Source organism: Poecilia formosa, unplaced genomic scaffold, assembly GCF_000485575.1.
Source record: "Poecilia formosa unplaced genomic scaffold, Poecilia_formosa-5.1.2 Scaffold65, whole genome shotgun sequence".
Taxonomy (NCBI): domain Eukaryota; kingdom Metazoa; phylum Chordata; class Actinopteri; order Cyprinodontiformes; family Poeciliidae; genus Poecilia; species Poecilia formosa.
The window spans coordinates 651788-668043 of NW_006800004.1; the positions used below are offsets into that span (position 1 = coordinate 651788).

General features: G+C 37.8%; 2 long non-coding RNA genes across 2 annotated transcripts in view; one reads left to right on the forward strand and one right to left on the reverse strand.

Annotated features, from left to right (window-relative positions):
- Positions 1 to 944: 944 nt before the first annotated feature.
- On the forward strand, positions 945 to 15923 carry LOC107836518 (uncharacterized). The gene is made up of 3 exons (XR_001662433.1): positions 945 to 958; positions 13159 to 13165; positions 15855 to 15923. It is a non-coding gene; the product is annotated as an uncharacterized LOC107836518 (long non-coding RNA).
- Positions 15894 to 16256, reverse strand: part of LOC107836517 (uncharacterized) — an 18940-nt gene continuing 18577 nt past the window's right edge. Inside the window, exon 3 of the long non-coding RNA XR_001662432.1 lies at positions 15894 to 15983. This is a non-coding gene — a long non-coding RNA (uncharacterized LOC107836517). The remainder of the gene's footprint in view (positions 15984 to 16256) is intronic.

Consider the following 16256-nt stretch of genomic DNA (forward strand, 5'->3'; position numbering starts at 1 on the left):
ATGGTTCTCCATTATGAGTATATTTTTATGACAAATAATTAAATGCTTTGCCATTTAGGGGCAGTACACACTCTGTATTGACGTCCATTAGTGTAAAAACCAAGTCGATGCACAATGTTACATCCTGACCTTTATCCTATTCATGGGCCAATATACTGCGCAGAAGATCGGTGGGCAGTAATTATAGGCTTATCGAATGTACTATACCCAGGTCATTTAGCTTCTCCATTCTTTGCTTAATTGATTTAAATTCAGAGGGGCATAAAACATGGCCTCCTTGCTGTCTTTAAGACGTCGATTTGGGATCATTGTTAGATGGATTACAGATCAACATATAAGGACTCGTTTCAATATTTAGAGATTCAGTTAATGAGAAATGCTTGGCTGCCACTGATTGAGTAGGATACTGTGGCACTTTGAAGGAACGCTAGTATTTAATCTTGCCCTGTTTATAGATAAGGTCCTCATTAGATCTGTGATGGTCTTTAGTAATACTTTGGAAACAATAAACAATTTGTACCAGATACGCTAATGAAGGTCTGCACTGATACAGTCTGCACAATTCAGGTTGGAAAATGTGACTGACAGAGTTTTTTGAATTTGCATACAAGTATGTGTCATATACATCATATTGTTAGGTTATGTTATTACCAAAAATGCGAACTACATTATGACGTAATGTCATGGAAACAAATAAGTTGGACGAGGTCAGGGGAAGGAAAACAGAAAAGAAGTACTTTGATATGGAAGATGGAAATGTTGCATTCTGCTGAGGATGAAGCTCTCCTGGGGAGCCTAATCTAATGAGGTCCTCCTGCGGGGGGTCGGCCCCTGGGTGCTGACAGACACCATGAGGAATGGGAACATGCTCAGTGTCTGCTTGACACATAATTAAAATTGAAATGCTCATTGAAGGGACACTCACCTTTACATAGTCACTTCAAGTTCAAGTTTCACTGTCAAGAGTTTCTGAGCTAATCTTACAAGTTTATGTTTGATTGTTTGGCTCTACTTGCTTTTCTCAATTTTAGAAATACATTGTCCGTATTCGTATTAGACATTCTTTAGGTATCCGTGTTATTGGGTCAAACTCAACTGTCAATCTTATCTTTAAACCAAAACAATGTGAATCTACGAAATGCAAATGTTTGACCAAAAAAATATTTAATTCTATCTGGGACAGATGTCATAACTTATATCTGCTGTACGTAAATTATTTTATAGAATATGCTTTTTACAGATTTGTTAAAACTCTCACCACGTCATCATAGTTTGTTATGAGACAGATAAGAACGAATCACATTTTGATACATTGTGGAGCCGCTTGCAGCGGAACGAGCCGTTTTGACGGAAACACAAGACAAATAAATAGACACTTTATTAGGTGTAGAACAATAGGTACCTTAAATGTGTTGCAATGAACAATGAACAGTTTTTAACTGCATCAATTATGGCAAATCAAAAGTGCCACAATTCAATAAAATTTATGGTATAAATGACTTATATAAGTATTGCTTCATCAAGTCCAGAGGACCTCACAGCGCTTCATATTACAGTCAGTCACTCATACACTCACATGGTGGTGAGGTACTGGATAATAGCCACAGCTGTCTTATGTCTTACAGTCTTATGGGGTGAGGCTGCCAGACGCTAGAGGAGCCGGGTGGAACAGAGATGGACCCACCAAGCTGCCAATTGTGGGGCGAACACCTACCACCGTTGCCACCATCTCACCTTATGTGTCAACATGTAATTTTTTTTTCGAGATGGATGCATCAAATACATGTATTTAGCTTTAAAAATTAATGAAAACATCTTATTTCCTTATATTATTTGTAATAATCATGAAATTATTGCATTAACAATCACGTCTTTAACATGAAAATATGAATGATTTTCTTTCATCTCTGGGATGTCATGACTGGGACCTTTGCAAATTTACTTTTTGCCACAATTAAATGTTTCCAATCAACAAACAAAGTGTATTATAAAGCAAAGATAACCCAAGTAAACATAAAATGCAGTTTTCAAATAATTTCTTATTAAATGAAAAGAGCCATACACACGATCTGGTCTGATATGAAAAAGTAATCATCATTTTAGACTCTATTTGGTTACTGCAACCTTTGGCTATAGTAACTGACATCAAGCTTTCAATAGGCTACAAATAAGTTTCATCCTTCTGTTCTTCACAAAACCGTTTAAATTCAGCAACAGTAGGTTTCACACATGAACAGCACGTTTATGTCTCACAGCATCTCAGTTACGCTCCTCCCACTCCTTCATTTTTCTCCTGTTGAGCCAAAGCTGCTCATCTCCTAGTGCACAGCAAAGTCCTTTAATCTCATGGCCTCACATTGTCCTTCAGGATTTCCTGCTGAACAGAAGAATTTGTCATAGCATACATCAGCCAGGTCCTACAGAAACAAAGCAAATCATTTGATAACTACCTCAACCTTAATTGAATCAGGCTGTTTTTATCTATCAGAATACATTCAATGATGTGAAATATTTAAATGTCACCAAAATATATGGAAAAATCACAGTATGTACAGAAAAACTGAACTAATAAAATACTTTTTTACAGCTGCTACTGTGAATTTTTTCCTTGTGGTCCATTGTCACATTAAAACCATAAACTTTAATGTATGTATAACTCATAAAAAAGTTATATTTTATGTATAACTCATAAAAAATCAGGTTTTGACAAATTTGTTAAAACTGTCATTTGTAGCAGTTTGTGAGACAGATGATCTGTGAAAAGATCGATCTCCTCCATCTTCTCCATGAGTGACTACTGCTGTCTGAAGAAATGAACAACCAAAAACAACCAATCAGAGACAGGAGGAAAATCAACCTTGCATGACTGACACCCCTAGGCCCTGCCTCCTGACTCTGATTGGTTGTTTCTAATTAGCACTGGGTGAAGGTAGAGGAGCTGGATTTTTATTGTTATTTTTTTTTTTTTTTTACCATTTATCAATCTCATACCATAGTTTTTACCACAGTTTCAACAGATATGTAAAAAAAAATATATATAAAACTTACATACTGCAGCTTCAGTGTAGTTCATTGAGAACCAATTGATACACAGTTCAGTATGACTGGAAGAAAATTGACAATTTTTTGAAAATTCTGTAGAAAATCTGAAGTGCTGTGTGCATATTGTTTATGTTAAGCTTTCTTTATTCTGAAATCTATGATAAAGCTGATAACTTCATGGTAATCTATTCAACAAGAAGCAGGAATAATTAAATGAACCAATTTTTGCAACACAGTGTGCAGACAAAGCTTCAGGTCGTACCTAAAGTAAAGAGGAACTTCCAATGGCCTCAATAGGTCCTTCTTGTGCCTGCAGACCTGAAAGGAAATTTAGAAAGATTTTGTGAGAAAAGCACATAAGGTTTCCATTTCCAATGTTTGAGGATAAAAATGTTTAGAGGTGTTCTGCTAAGAGTCACAGATGGTCAAAGAGTGCTGTTGTTTTGTGATATTAAAAACGTGAAAGAATGGATTGTTAATGAAATGCAGACAGAATTTCATAAATTTTTTGGGGGGGGCAAAATAAATGTACGTAGCTGAAAATAGACCCCAACATCGGTAGCCTACAAGGTACTTGCTAAGCTTAAGGTTCTGTATTGATATTAGCTAGTCATCTTTTAGCTAACATTACCTGCATCCAACAGCTTTACTCAACTCAGTCGGTTAGTTTGGGTGAAAAACTGTGAAAAGTTCTTTGCATTTTGCTGGTTTGGTGCCGTGATTCTAACACAAACCTACGTAGCTCCGCACAGCAGCAGCAGGTCTCCTTCACAGGTGGAAACCCAGCGTGAGTCTTAGTGCTCATGTTGCGTTTAAAGGCGGCTCGGAAAAACAGGTTACAACATGTTAACAACGGATTAAACAGTTTTAACTGTTGATAAAAGTGACAGAGGACACAAATATGGGAAGTGTGGAAGCCTCTACTGTATCAAATTGACATAGGAATAACAGAGCTGGTCATTCTAAGGTAAAAACCCAGCGCATACAGTGTTCATGTTTTTTTTTCATCCAGACGGCTTCCCGCGCCCCCCCTGCAATGACACGGCGCCCCCCCTAGGGAGCGCGCCCCACAGTTTGGGAACCTCTGGTTTAAGGGCTGCTTTGAGTGCCGTTCCATCTGAGCCTTAACAGACATAAAGATGCAGTAAATAAATCGAGTTTCAATCAGTTTTTTGCACCAAAGCGTTAATAATAATAAACACATTTTCACTTAGGCTCTATAAGAGCAATATGAATGAAATAAGTAATTATTGATATGACAGAAGCAGCGGCTTTGACACCTGGTGGTGGGCGTGTCAATGTGGGAGTGACGTCATCAAATATGAATGGGAAGGTGACGCTGCTGGCTGTGTGTGTATGAGGAAGCGGGTGAGCTGGGTGGTCAGTCCTCGCAAAGTTTGGAGCATGATAATAAAAATTTAATAAATCGATAATTGTGACAGAACAAAGAAGAGGTTAGGAGTTGATTTATACACGGACAGATTAGATTCCCCGAGTTAATCCAGTGCGGCCGTCTACCACCATTAGTTTGCTGTGTTTTATAATAATAAAACGTGTTTATTATTATTAACGCTTTGATGCAAAAAACTGATTGAAATCGATTTATTTACTGCATGTTTATGTCTGTTAAGGCTCAGATGGAACGGCACAGAAAGCTGCCCTTTAAACCATTCAGACACGAACACAATGGAGACACAATCAGATGACTTATTACCCCGCGATAATAACTCAATTGTCCATGGAAAAACCTTATAAGCTTGTATTAAAACAGAAAGTACGGCGGCCACCGTAAAAAAGGCTTACAGCATCAATTATGCCGCATGAACTGATCAGTAGATTATTGCGAGGGAACGCAAAAGTGTTGCGAAGGAACGCAAAAGAAAAAAAAAATCCCCATGTCCCCTGGGGGGCTCCGTACCATATGGTAGTGCTGCACAAACCTGAAGAACCTTTTAGTTCAGCTAGTTTCCAACGCTCATCATGATGAACCACACACAATGAAATCAAACAGAAATGATTCCAAAAGGAATATGTCGTTTGTAAAAAAAACTGTACTTTTTGTCTGCACTTTAAAAAATATGAGGAGTTTTTAAGTTTTAGAAGGCACAGAAGGAGAAGCATATATAGCACATTCTACACACTCCCCGACCTATTTGAGGGTTTAACACACAGAAATAATAGAAACACACATGCAAGTTTTAAATAAGCCTACAGTCACGTTAGGATATAAATCCAACATGCAGACTCGCCAGAGCAAATTCATGCAGCTACGACCAGCAGCAACACGGGCTGTCTACTGCAGCTCCAGCAGGACAAAGGAGGAACTACAGCTCTGTGAAGTCAGAGCATTCAGCCCTGCTGCATGACAACCTCCACAGGGTGCCACAAGGCCCAAGAGGGCTCGTCCTCTTAGATTAGCGTTTCAGGGGCCTCAAGCATAAAGCGGCGTGCGCACAAAAAATGTGTGGCGCCATATTTTACGCACAAGTCGGCCTGTATAAAAATTAACTTTGCGTCAAAGTTTGCGTAAATATACATAGACTTTTTTTCCCTGGCGTGAAAATGTGCGGCAGCCATACAAACTTTTTCTGTGAACAATATCAAACTACAAAGCGTCAAAACTCACATAAATACACTGAAATCTCACTACAGTTATTTAGACAAGGAAGCATCGAACCCGATGTTTTTTTCATGGTTTTAATATTTTATTGTTTAAATGTAAACAGTGAAACTGAACCACATTTATTTTCATACAATAACATAACACGCACACAAAATCAAGAAAACAAAAATAAAAGGATACGAAAACCTCACGAGAATGTAAATAATACAGTTCCTCAGTTTTTGTCTCATACAGATTGAACTGTGTGCCGAAGCGCGTGAAATGCATCTGTGGGGTAATTTAATTCTAGGTGATCAAGGTGTGTAGACAATCACACGTATCAGTAGCTGCATAAATGTGAGCCGTGAAATTGTGGAGCGCTTTGGTTCTGATGGAGAACATCTCCAATAGAAGGATTCAGAGGGAGGATTGAATTTACCGCAAATTGGAATGTACAAAGGAAAAGTGCACAGCCACGTGCGTGCGCACGGCTTTATACATCCGAATTCTTTTGTGCGCCGCATTTTTCTACATTTTTCCGTACGCAAAGTTTTAGTGTGAAAACTGCGCACTCTTTTTTGCATGAGGCCCCTGAGCTTTCAAGGACTTTCTGAGCGTGTATTTTCATCTCTATATATTGACTTGTTTTTACAACTTGTTGACAGTTCCTGGTGTTACACAATCAGCTATACCACAAATGCCAAAAATTGGCTTGGAAATAAAAACAAAGAACAAAATATAAAATATAAAGTTATTTTGACATAATGGCATTTCAATGTCAAATGCCTTCTTTTTGGACTGCACTCTATTTCTGTGCGGCCACCTCAGTCAGAAATTCTTCAAAGAGTTATTGTAGATGGTGATGGCTATTGGCAGGAAAGATCTCCTGTAGCAGTCTGTATTACAGGGCATTTCTAAGACAGTCTCATGAAGAGGATGGTCAGGGTTTTCCACATTTCTCTTGATTTCATTAAAAATCCTTCTTTGTATCATCATTTCCAGAGTTTCCACAGTCATACCCAGAACAGAACTAGATTAGAACCAAACAGAACCAGCCTTCTTTACGAGGCTGTTGAGTCTTTTTTATCTCCCTGGTTCTGATGCTGCTGCCCCAACAGATCGCGGCAGAGGAGATGATGCTCTCAACAACAAACTGATAGAAGGTCAGCAACATCTTGCTGCAAACCTTTAAGGACCTTAGCTTCTTCAACAAGTCAACAAGTCCAGTCTGCTCTGTCTCTTCTTATAGATGCTTCACTGTCGCATCTCCAGTCTTTTTGAAGTCCCTCTTTCCGCTTTCTTTTTGGCAAGCTAGCTAATTGAACCCCTTCCCCTTTCTTCCACTCTTTTCTTTTCCAATTTGGGAGGAGCCACATGTATCTCCCCTGAAGGTTTAGTATGCAAACCATCAGACTGACCCAGTCTGATGTTTCACTGCAGAGTCATCTGAGCATTTCTGCAGATGACAAAAGTCAGACTTGAACTGGAAGTTTGAAGTGTACAGAGTGAAATAGAATTCACTGGGTTTTATTTTAGCAATAGTATAAATATTAAGTTTGATTGTACTGAATCCTCATCTTGAAGTCATTTCAGATAAAATATTCTGTCCAATGCATAAACATAAATTATTAAAAATGTATCTTGTAGGAAATATATGAAGCTTTAAGGCTTCCCAGCCCTTTAACCTTATAACTAAAACTTTGGAAAACTGTTACCTTTTCTTAAAATGCCTTGACTAATAACAAAAAAGAAAACAATGGAACCCAAAGTGCAAACATACACCCAAATATAGCTGGAATATAGAACAGCTGTTCTCAATCACACAAGGTAACTCCATTGAAGTTGATAAATGTATGAAAGTCTCTGTAAAAATGCATCCACATTTTTGGGGATTAATTTATCATTTAAATAAAGATGTTATGATTCACGTTCCGGTAATGCATCGTCTGCTTTTTTCTTCCCTCATGTTTTCATACCACTTCTCTAATCAGCCTTATTCCACCCAACTGAGCCTGCCTGATTACCCTGCCCTGTTTTCACCTGTGCCCTGGTCTACTGAAACCTGTCTCAGTCTCTGTTGCTCCTCCAAGTTATCAACTGCATTTTGCCAATAAAAACCTCACGACTTGTGTGTGTGTGTTCCTGGATTACTCATTGCTTTGGCCATAATGGATTCTGCGTCTTCAGCCTGATATCTGGAGCCCTGCATCACCATCATCCTGGTAAGAATACTGACCTTTACCTTCTTGTGTTTGACGGTTTACTATCAAGCATTGGCTCTGGGTTGTGGTTTGAGTTGTGGTTTAGGGAATCACCGAGCCACTTTTTTCACTTTCATTACCTTAGGTTTAGTATCAACTGATTTTGATCCAATACAGAACAGCTCAACTGACTTAAAATGTTTTGTTTTTTAAACACAGACATACTGGACTGAATTACAAATTGATTTGTAACAGCACCAGTACAGTACCAACAGCTTCACAATCTTGTTCAAACAAGCTAAAAACAACACAACACAACAAATTAAAATTTGTTCAGTCAGCGCAATTAGGAGTCCAACAGCAAATGCAAAATAAATAAAAAAGAAGCTGAATAAACTATCTTGGTCAAATAAAAAATAAATGGCAACAAAGCTTTTTTTTTCAAATGGTTTGAAAGTGCAATTAGGAACTGTAAATATAATCTAACATTAATAAAGCATGATGGTGCTCAGAGCACAAAGCATGGAACTAGACTGAATAGATCTCCTTATGGATTGTTCACATTGTCACAGATACCCGATGTAGTGTTTTTTGTTTTGTTTGTTTTTTCGGTATCTAGACCGATACAAATATTGATATGCATCTCTGCTGTAGAATGTTTTGTGATTTGAGTCCCAAATGGACCGCTGCACAATCGGAACATTTCCCTCTTGCTGTTCTCTACAGCTTCCTGTCTCTGACGTCACTGACTGCCCCCCTGCCTGTCAACACTGCAGACCTGTAAGTCAGTAAAAAGCCATTTTCAATAAAAGTATTAATACTCAATAGAATATCCCTGTTCCTACATAAGTCCAAAAAATAAAAGTAAATTTAATCAGCAGTACCAACAGCTAACTCTAGTAGCTGTAGAGGCTTTGTTCCCATTAGACAGCAGCAGTTCTTGTCGATAATCAGTTAACAACTGCCATGTGTTAAATGGCCTTTTTGCAGTATCAATGCAACTTTATTGACAGACTGAAGGACAAAATTGAGACTGACAGGGAAATTAGAAAATTAATGTTCTACCCGAGATTTTCACTCCAAGTTCTGTTACAGCCATTAGTCAGACAGGAATTCCATCGATATGTAGACTGACACTGACTAGAGGAAATGTTCACTCAACGGTGACAACAAAAAATGTGAGTTCACTGAAGCACAGGGTGATTTAGCTCGACTGCCTGGTTGTTTTATAAGATGCATCTGTTTTCGTTTATGTTCAAATATTTTTTTGAGATTTAAAACTGGATGAAGTCAGTGCTTAATAATCTAAAACGTCACTTCATAATCTCCAGCTCAGTAGGCTCCACTGGAGTGAGAGAATAGAAATTACAGCCCGTCAGGCATCAGTGATGGAGAGGAATTTAAAATTGGCAGCAGCAGTTCTTTCTTACAAACCTACAAAAAAAAAAAAAAAACATTATTGCTTGTCTTTTTAATTTTATGTTATGGTAGGTTGTTGTGACTTAAGTCGGACTGTATAAATCCTGACTGGAAGCAGATGGGCATTCAGGTAAATATAAAGTATAACTAGAATAAAAATGCATTTCTTGTTAAAATGTAGTGTGAATGTTGTAAAGCTGAATGTTTTTGATGAAAATTGCAGAATAATTTGAAGTCAATTGCAGAAATGTAAGAAACAGTCAAAAATGCAAAAAAAAAAACTGCTGAAGAGGAGGGAAAACTTTCAGTTAATGCAAAAATCCCACCCAAAGACTATTAGAAATCACTGCAGAATACCCTTTTCATAGCAGCCTATAAGGTAAGATGAGCTAAAAAGCTAACACTAGCTAAAATACAAATAACATATCTAGCACTAGCATGGTGACCTTCAGTAACATACTCCATACAGAGGGAAAAAAAACCCCAAAAAGCTCAAATTAGCTATAATGCTAAAGCTAGCTGAAATACTAATGTTATAATCTTAGCTACACTATCATGTTAACCTACAGTAACAAATTCTATGCAGAGTGAAAAACCCATGTCAAAGCAAAAGCTAGCTGATGGCTAAAACTAGCTAAAGAAAAAAACAAAAACCTAATGACAGTAGCTGGGTGATTCTCTGAATTCTGTGCCTTTTGGGGTCTATGGTTACTTAAAAATATACCACAAGAAATTGTGTTTTTGAACAGTGCATCTATTGAAGGTCTCTTTTAATCTCCAAGAAAATATGTCTCCCCACCTTATGCATGAAATCCCAAACATTAATATGGATTTCTTTGCTGCTTGGGTTGCTTTAAATTCAACCCTGTAACGGGACAATTTCATTCCTCTGAGTATAACTGCATAACGTAATTAAACTAATTCTTCCAGTTCCTTTGAAATCACCTGTCCCTTGATTAAAATAACTAATTATAAGTATATTTTATGTTTCTGAATAATAATAATTAGACTGATAAGTAGAATATGGCAACTTGATGTAAAAACGCTTCTCATAAATCATGAAAATACACTTAAAAATAAAAATTAAATCGGGCTTTTTTATGTTTTTGAATCATTCTTTAAACTTTGCATACAGTCCAACAAATATTAGTCTAATATTTGCTGTTACTATAAAAAAAATTACAACAACATATCGCGTTACGGGGTTGAACCCATTGTAAAAGTTGACCAGACTGTTACGGGGTCGAACACTCTGGCTGGCTTAACAGTCCAACGTTCAACCCGTAACAAAACCACCATTTTTGTAACGGGGTTGAAGATTTTCACTAAAAGTTGCCATAAATTCACATCAGCTAGGGTATGGAGCAACATATGATAAGATGAAAACAAGAAATATGTGTTTCAAAGACCATTCTTTACTTTTTCCCAAACAATAAATATCATTTACATCTGTAACAGGGTTGAAAGGTTAAGCTTGACAATGATGATATTTGGGTAAAAAATAACCAAATATAGGTAAGAAACTTTCCTAACACTTAAATCTCTTTACAGTGTGATCAGGAAGAGACTTCAGTGATGTCACTTCCAGGGTGCTGAGGAAATTGAACTGAACCATTATTTATAAAAAGGAGGAATTAGTATGCTGTTATGGGGTTGAACAAAACTTGAGGGACAAGATTAAAAAGTGCTATTTTATATATAATTCATGTATTTTTTGTAATTTCTTTTATTTAGGTTAAAGTATATCAAAAAATGTTTATAATGGTACAAATAACTTGCAGCTACTGGCTATTTTTGTTTTATATTCACTGAAAAATTAACATTGGTCAGTGGGGTCATGCTCATTTGGCTGACCTCTACACTTCAACAACCCATAAAATTTTTCAAAACATGATTTTAAAAATATATTTGCATGTTATATTACCAAGACACGTGGATATTTCCATTTCTTGATTTTCTCAAAAAAATTGTTTGCATTATATGAAAATCTTTGAGATAAACCTGTGGGATACAAAAGGCACTGAATTTGGACAATCACCCAGCTACCACTAGCATGTTGACCTACAATAACGGCATGTTACTGTTGAAATCTCATCTTTATAGTGGAATTCTATTTATCTTAGTAATTAATCAAAGATAGGCAGCCCTGCCTTTGTCTATTTGAATGCACACTTTAGCAGATATGCACACATCAACCCAGTCATACACAATTTGTAATTCGACACCTGTGGCACGTTAGTCCCACAGCATTTATTATGAATTCTGCTGTGTATAAGGGGCTACCTGAAGAAAAATGTGAGACAATTTGTTGAACTGCACCAAACCAAAACCTGCTGGTAAATCTACCAAGAACTAGTTGAGGACTTCTGGATTGAGTAAAAGTCCAGATCTGGATAATATGGAGTCACTTGAAATGGGACACATAAATCAGGAATCCTCAAACGTCTCCGAGCTGAAAGTGGGAGGCAAACCTGGTTCAGATCATGTCAGAGACTGGCAGACGGATACAAGAAGCTACAGCTGTAAAACTGTTTGCTCAGATTGGGCTCTTTCTTGGGTGAATGAGATCATGTAGATAGTATTTAAAGGGTTGTAAAAAAATTTGTTTCATTGTTCTTAAGGTAAAAGATGCCAGCACAAGAGAACAAGTGTCAGTCTTAACCATAAAATTTCAACATTAGAAAAATCTTACACCTGGTAATGTGCTGTTTAAACCTTAATCTTTGTCATTCACAACTCATTATGCTATATCATGAGTTGTGAATGACAATAACTTGCAAATGTTTTTCTTACACCATTCCATAACATAAACTGATGTACAAGAATCTCACTGTTTGTCGTCTTTTTCTTCCACTTTGTTAAACGGTGAGAATTACACTGGAAGTCAAGGTGTCAAAATGCTTGTAAAATAGCCACCCATCATCATACAAGGTGAGCAACTTCATGCATGGTTACAGGCTATTTTAAAGTTATTTTTATTCAGCTGCTCTGACTGAGACATCTGGGAGTCTGACAGTTACCACATCTGCCAGCTTTTTGAAAAGATTTCTTTTCAGCCTTGACGTAGGTATAATTTCAGTGGCAGTCTGTATGGTAATGTCCTAATTGGCATATTGCCTGGAAGAGCTCAGGTTCTGATGGACAGCCACTTCACAGGGGTATAATCTACATTTTACACTCCACTAGTGGTCCTGATGCGCTCTCTTCTCAAACTGAGCCCAGTTGGTTTGAGTGAACAATTTATGCCCACAAGCTAAAGTTCAAATATCCTTTTTAATCCATGTGAGCAGCAAGTTATACTTGGAAATAAAGCAGACCTTTATGACATAAAGTGACATACAAAGTTATACTGTTAATGTCAGTGTCAGTGTGTTTACAGTTTTTCTTATCTTTACTTCAGACTGTTTTTGTATTGGTACAAAACGGCAAGAAAAAAAAAAATCACTGTCACTTAGAAAATAAACCAAACTACATCCAATCACTCATTCAGCCAAGTTCTTACTGTAGCTCTTCTCTTTTTGCTGATTTCATTTTATTTGTTGTAGGCAGCAAAAAAAAAAAAACAATAAAATTGGCAAATCAAACTAGCCTGTTATACCCTGCACTTGATAATATACTTACCAACTGTAATATATGCTCTGATTACAGTTTTCTGAACTTCCACATTCTACAATCTGTCGATTCCAATTTGTCCCATTTTTCTCTCTATTGTTCTGCGTTAATACTGGACAGGCACCAGTTACCCCACGACCAGGTAAGAAAAACCAGGTACAGACAATGGCTGAATGCATGGAATTTAGAGTGAAATAAAATATTCTTAATCCTTAAAAGGGTCAAATGTCCTTCAAATTTTTGGATATATATAATTGTGCATATAACACACACATGAAAAAGAATCTGAGTACATGTTCAAAAGCCAGATTGTTTTTCTATCAGTTCTTTTGCATGTTGCTTTTCGTGACCTATGATTAATTGTAAGTCAGTGAAGTGTGGAGGTTTCTGCGGGGCCTTAGTGCCGTCTACTCAGAGTCCTTGCTGGGGCTGTAGTGACCGACATTAATTCACATCACCAAACTTTCCAAAAGAGTTTTCTGTTGAGCAGAAGAAAAAAAAAATGTTCCCACAACAGTGGGATGAAAACGCAAATATCACTGAAAATGATGTAGTGCACAAGCCAGGTCTGTAGGAGGCAGTAACACTTTGAACTTTCCGATGCAGAAGTCTGTTTTCGTAACCTTTACACAACATCTGGGGCATGTAATCTGTTTTTGCTGATGGCATAAATATTCCACAAAGCAGATTTTGCTTTAACTTGCCAAATAATCTGAAGAGGTGCAGCAGCAGCAGCAGCCGACATTGTTGTGATGTGTCCCGTTGAAAACTGAGCCTGGTGGTGNAATAAAATTGGCAAATCAAACTAGCCTGTTATACCCTGCACTTGATAATATACTTACCAACTGTAATATATGCTCTGATTACAGTTTTCTGAACTTCCACATTCTACAATCTGTCGATTCCAATTTGTCCCATTTTTCTCTCTATTGTTCTGCGTTAATACTGGACAGGCACCAGTTACCCCACGACCAGGTAAGAAAAACCAGGTACAGACAATGGCTGAATGCATGGAATTTAGAGTGAAATAAAATATTCTTAATCCTTAAAAGGGTCAAATGTCCTTCAAATTTTTGGATATATATAATTGTGCATATAACACACACATGAAAAAGAATCTGAGTACATGTTCAAAAGCCAGATTGTTTTTCTATCAGTTCTTTTGCATGTTGCTTTTCGTGACCTATGATTAATTGTAAGTCAGTGAAGTGTGGAGGTTTCTGCGGGGCCTTAGTGCCGTCTACTCAGAGTCCTTGCTGGGGCTGTAGTGACCGACATTAATTCACATCACCAAACTTTCCAAAAGAGTTTTCTGTTGAGCAGAAGAAAAAAAAAATGTTCCCACAACAGTGGGATGAAAACGCAAATATCACTGAAAATGATGTAGTGCACAAGCCAGGTCTGTAGGAGGCAGTAACACTTTGAACTTTCCGATGCAGAAGTCTGTTTTCGTAACCTTTACACAACATCTGGGGCATGTAATCTGTTTTTGCTGATGGCATAAATATTCCACAAAGCAGATTTTGCTTTAACTTGCCAAATAATCTGAAGAGGTGCAGCAGCAGCAGACGTGGAGCCGTTGTTGTGATGTGTCCCGTTGAAAACTGAGCCTGGTGGTGTAAGGGCACCACCAGGCTCTGCCATCACTGTTTTCATACGGTTTGGGTTTACATGGACTTGTCTTGCATTGTTTCACTCTGGAGCCAATGTCAACTTTGTATTAAAAGTGTCATAATTTACCGAATGACACTTTATGACAGTCATAAATATTCATGAAGGCTTATTTATGTTCATGACAGGTGTTATGTCATGTTTATGACAGTGTCATGACAGTCTTATTCAGCCCACTTCAAATAAAGTGTTACCAAAGATTTTTGATTTTATGCCAATGATTCTTTTGCTCCTTTAATTTCCAGCACTCTGCACAGAAAACCTGCATATTTTTATCCTGCTTACAAATGATCAAAATACCAATGATTGATCATCTTTAACGAGGCTGAAACCAACGGATGAGACACAGAAATGCATACAAAACGGAAATTTACACCAGTGGTGACAAGCTAGCAGCTTTATTTATAAAATGCTGTAAACGCCCACAAAACCAACATGCCATACACAAAACGATAAAGAATTGCATGATACACTAATAAAGACATAATAGAATTAAAAGGACTTAAAAATAAATAGGCTTGTATTGAAACAAAAACAACCATACAAGCAGTCAAGACACAAAAAAATAAAAGGTTGGAATAAAAACCATTCAAAAGCAAACATCTTAGATGGTGGCTAAGGTTGGGGAGAAGAGATGGTTTAAAAAGAGAGGCAGGGAAGAGGCTGATGTACAGGGAGAGATTCCTCCATACTTCAGAGCTGGTGCAGCAAAAGCACTGGGTTGATGTGAAGAGCAGCTGATCAGCTTACTGAGGAGAACAAGGGGGTGTGTGGGGAATGGGATTTAACAGTTAGGGCAGGCGGGGCTTTTAATAACTTTAAAAGCAAATAAAATAATTTTAAAATGAACCTGAAAATGTAGGCAGCCAGTGCAGGGAGGCTAAAACAGCAGAAATGTGGTCACTTCGGTGCGTCAGTTAAAAGGAGCAGTCTGGACCCTCTAAAGCCGAGAGACACAGGAATCACCGAGTCCTTTCTAAAGTGTGGTGCAGTGATCCAGGCAAGTGGTGAAAGGCTCGATTAAAGTTTGGCTTCATGTTGGCCAGCTGCCTCAAATGTAAAAAGGGGGGGGGAAGCTTGACAACATGATTTCCTAACTTGGGTTCAGCATCCACTCTGACCCCTCAGCCAGGGGCCCGACCACATGGGGAGGGGCTCAGTGGAGCTTCCAAAAGGCCATTTTTCTTATCTGATTCCATGTCTCTCTGGCCAACTTTCTAACCAGACATTTAAAGAGGAGAGGCAAATGAGACGATAAGCAGAGGCTGCCAACAACTGATGGTGTCACCCAGGACATGTTGCTGTAGAACAGTGGTCCCCAACCTTTTTATTAACACGGACCGGTCAAGACTTGGAAAGTTTTGCTGCGGCCCGGGAGGGTCGGGGGTCGTGAACTGTCAGATAAGGCTTCTGCATGTTGGTGTTCAAGCTAAATCCTAAATATACCCAATTTGGGACGCTTTCTGATGTCGGCTGTGTTTGTCAGCTGTGATGTCAGTAACGAAGTACAACTACTTCGTTACTGTACTTAAGTACAGTTTTCGTGTATCTGTACTTAAGTAGATTTAATAATGGGTACTTTCTACTTTTACTCCACTACATTTTACAGTAAGTATCTGTACTTTCTACTTCACTATTTTTCTACAAAACTGTCGCGTTACTCGTTAGATCCACGTCGCATTGATCTTTTTTTCCGTTAAAATGTGAAG